Here is a 3,952-nt window from a genome sequence, read left to right as displayed (position 1 = left end):
CAGTCACCCTGGAGTTGCTGGGTACAGAGCAATAGGAAGGAGCGTCCTTGCTCTCCTGGACCTGGGGTTCTACTGGGGGCAGTAGGGAAATTGCCTCACTTGGGCTCAGACTAAAAGAAACCCTGATTCTCAGAAATTACTCATGAAGGAAGTACTCAAATTAGCAGACTTAATTTGACTCGAGACATGTAAGGACTTGCAGTTTGAATGTCATAAAATGAATCTAATTAAAATTAAAATGTGGCGCCCCTGCAAGGGGAGATTTCAAATACAGTAATCTTTAATAGAGGTAAAGCATACATTACACATGCCACAAAATGATCATTTTTTCCCTCATTCTCCTTTATTCCATAAACACCTAGTTACAAGCTGCACAAATCAAAAAATAAAGGCAAAGAAGGGCATGGGGACGGTTTTTGTGATGTGGGTGGGAGCGTGGGGAGGAGACGAGAGTTGGGAACTCTCCCCAGCCCTGGACAGGACTATGACTCCTGTAGTAAGGCTCTGAGGAACAGGTGGGCAAAGATCCAGGGTAGCTAAGGGATGGAGGAGGCCTCTAGACCCAGAGCTCGCCCCTTCTGTGCATGGCAGGGGTACAGTGGAGAAAATGAGGTTTGAAGATGGAGCAGCAAAATGAAAAACCAAGTTAGTGGATAATAGGACAAGTGGAGTCCTTGTGGTAGGGGGATTAAAGACAGAAAATGTAGGTATGGGGGCATGTAAGGTTCTCCCTGAGACCCCAGGGAGAGGTGGGGCCAGCATGCCCGTTAATTTAACATTACATTGGGGGTGGGAGTTGGACAAAGTTTTTCAGAGATGATTTCTCGCCCTCTTGGCCTGTACAATGAAAGGCTGAGGACCTAGGGCCTTCACCGGTCATAGCGATGGGACTGTCGTGACGGGGAATCTTCAGGTCCCTGAATGGCCAGGCGGGGAGGCCCCTTGGCCCTTCGTGCCCCACTCAGATGCCTTATGCCCTCAAGATTCCAGAGGGTGCTGCTGCCGGAATCTGGATGTGTCTCTTCGCCACTCATCATCAAATGCTGCTGCCTCACTTTCATCCAGGTTGATATGGTCCTGCCGTTCCTCCTGGTCTCCTGGGCGTGACTTCGGGAACGCTGGAGGATGTGAGCCCTGTGTCGGAGGTGATGCCCAGTGGACATCTGCCTCTAGTCACTGTCTGGGTGGCGACAGTCCTCCGTGTCTCCCGGATCCCACCTGGTGCTGAGCGCATCCCTGGAGTCTCCCGACAGACCTTGGGGGCACCGTCACCAGGATTGGAGTAGGAGATGACGGTAGAGGATGGGCAGGTCTGGCAATTGCCCCCAGCTGTCATATGCTCCATATTCCCAATCATGTCACTCTTCATCCCAAACATGTCCATGAAGCCACCCGACATTCCCAGCATCTCGAAGGGGGAGGCCTCCCTAGGCTGTGTCCTGCGGCTGGCAGGCCTGGTCCCTGGCATGCTGCCATCTGCGAGGCTAAGAAAGGGGCTGTAGCTAAAGCCACCGGACAACATGCGGCTCAGATGCTGACGGTGAATAGCAGAGGGGTCCCTGCAGTGGAGTGGGGTGAGAGCTCTAAAGCATTACGGGGAGGGAATTCTCCCATCAGGAACATGGGATCCTGAGGCTCCACGTTGCTGTGAAACATTCCCATCTCAGCTTCAGGGGGGCTCCGCCCTGTCCCCGACTCAGGCTCAGTGGCCCATCCTGCCGGTTTCACTTCTCACTGGGCTGCAGGATCAGAGCCGTGGCCCGGTTCGCAGGGGTTGGTCTGGGCTTGAGCTCCACGGCCTCCCTCAGCTGCCACCTCTGTACCCTCCACCCTTGGCCCGCGGAGCCACAAAATCTTGACTTCCTAAGAACAGCTTTTCTAAAGAAGTGCACACAAGAAATCTAAATTGGGGGTAAGGATAAGAACTAGAGGACAGATGTTGATTCTTCTCTCCAGTTTTCAGATTGAGGTACAGCTGTTAAATGCGAATTATATATTTAAGGCATTTGATGTGGTGACTTCATACATAACACACCCAATGCAATTATTATAAATTGATTAATGCAATTTTCATTAATGCCAGGATGCTTAATATCTCCTGGTGCATTTTAAGCAAATAACACAGTATTAACTATAGTCCCCATGCCATATATTCCCCAGAATCTCATTCCTCTTGTAAGTTTCTGCCCTTTGAAAAAAATAATTCCCTATTGCCTTACCACTATCTTTCAGTCCTAGGCAGCCACCATTAGGCTGTGCTGCTATGAATGTCAGTTTTTAAAATTTTGCATAAATGAGATCATACAACTTCTTAAATCTGATAAATTTCACTTAATATAATGTTATGGCTTGGTTATGAGGTGTCCCTCAAAAGCTCATATGTGATAGAATGCAAGAAGGTTCAGAGGAGAAATGATTGGGTTCTGAGAGTCTTAAACTAATTAGTGAATTAATCCCTTAGTAGGGATTAACTGAGTGGTAACTGAAGTTGTAGGGCGTGGCTTTGTGGGCAGATATCTGTATCTGGCAGGTGGAGACCCCTCTGCTTCCGACTCACATGAATTGCTCCCCTTGGCCACTCTTCTGCCGTGATCTGCCTCACCTCAAACTCTGAGGAAGGGCACCAACCTTCTATGGATTAAGACCTCTGAAACCAACCGTGAGCCCCTAAATAAACCTTTCCTTCTTTTCAGTTGTTCTGATTGGGTCCTTTAGTCCCAGCAGTGAAAAAATTAACACATAAGGTACTTCAGTTTCACCTAAGTTGTGGACAGTGGTAAGATCTCCTTATGTGTGAATTTATTCCATTGTAGGTGTGTACTGACATTCACCTACAACTGACGCTTAGGTTGTTTCTGTGTTGCTCTTGAAAGTAAGGCTGCAATGAGCATGAGAGTGTGGATATTTCTTTGAGTCATTGATTTCATTTGCTTTGGCTGTGTACCCAGAAGGGGGATTGCTAACTCATACAGAAATTTTTAACTTCTTGAGGAACTTCTCTACTGTTTTACCTAACGGATTTGCCAATTCACATTCCCACAAAGAATGGACAAGGGTTCTTTTTTCTGCATACACTGTACTACTCAGTTTGGTGTTGCTTTAACCAAAACACCAGACAAAAACAACTTGAAGCCAGAAAACTTTACTTGGGGCTAATGGTTTCAGAGATCTTGGTATAGAGATGACCCCAGTCCTTTGCTCTGGGCCCACAGTGCAGCAGCACGTGGTGGTACAAGGATGTGGCAGAGGGAGGCTACTTAGGACCTTTGAGGCTGGGAAGCGGAGAAAGGGAGAGGATGGAGCCCTTCTGGGACTCAGCCCCAGTGACCCATCACCTCCAGCCGCACTTGACCTGCCCACACTTACTACCAGGTCCATTCAACTAGGATGGGCTAACTACATTGCAGCTCTCAGTCAGTCATTTTACCTCTGAACACTCTTGCATTAGAGACTTTGGAGATTTTTCACAGGAGATTTTGGAAGCAACCTTATATTTAAACCATAATACACACCGTTTAATACTTATGGCTCATCTTTTTTGATAATAGCCATCCTATAAGTGTGAAGTCATAACCTCATTGTGGTCTTAACTTACATTTATTTGAAAATTAATGATGTTGAACTCTTCACACACCTGGTACCTCTGTCTTACATGGAAAAAAGTCTATTTGGGTTTTTTTTTTTTGCAGTTTCATGGGGTTTCTTTGCTGTTTATGTGCATTCCTAACATAGTTTGCAGATACATTTTCCCATTTGTTAGCTTTGCTCTTGCGAGGCGTTGTGCTCAGTGATGCGATGTAGAGTAGGACAAACTTATTGTGGCTTTGGTGTAGTCCACGGTCAGCTGAGACTGCTGCTGTGGGCCCAAGGTGAGGCAGCACACCATGGTGGAGAGGCCTTGTGGAGGGCAACTGCTTACCTCATGGCAGCCAGAAATGGAGAGGGGGGACCT

The 3,952-nt window shown here is 47.4% G+C and overlaps 1 pseudogene; it reads right to left on the bottom strand.

Annotated features, from left to right (window-relative positions):
* Window positions 1-869: 869 nt before the first annotated feature.
* On the bottom strand, window positions 870-1,662 carry LOC143405803 (myeloid leukemia factor 2-like; annotated as a pseudogene).
* Window positions 1,663-3,952: the final 2,290 nt, after the last annotated feature.

Source organism: Callospermophilus lateralis, chromosome 8, assembly GCF_048772815.1.
Source record: "Callospermophilus lateralis isolate mCalLat2 chromosome 8, mCalLat2.hap1, whole genome shotgun sequence".
Classification (NCBI taxonomy): Eukaryota; Metazoa; Chordata; class Mammalia; order Rodentia; family Sciuridae; genus Callospermophilus; species Callospermophilus lateralis.
The sequence above is the reverse complement of the archived record's forward strand: the minus strand, read 5'-3'. Positions and strand labels throughout refer to the sequence as shown.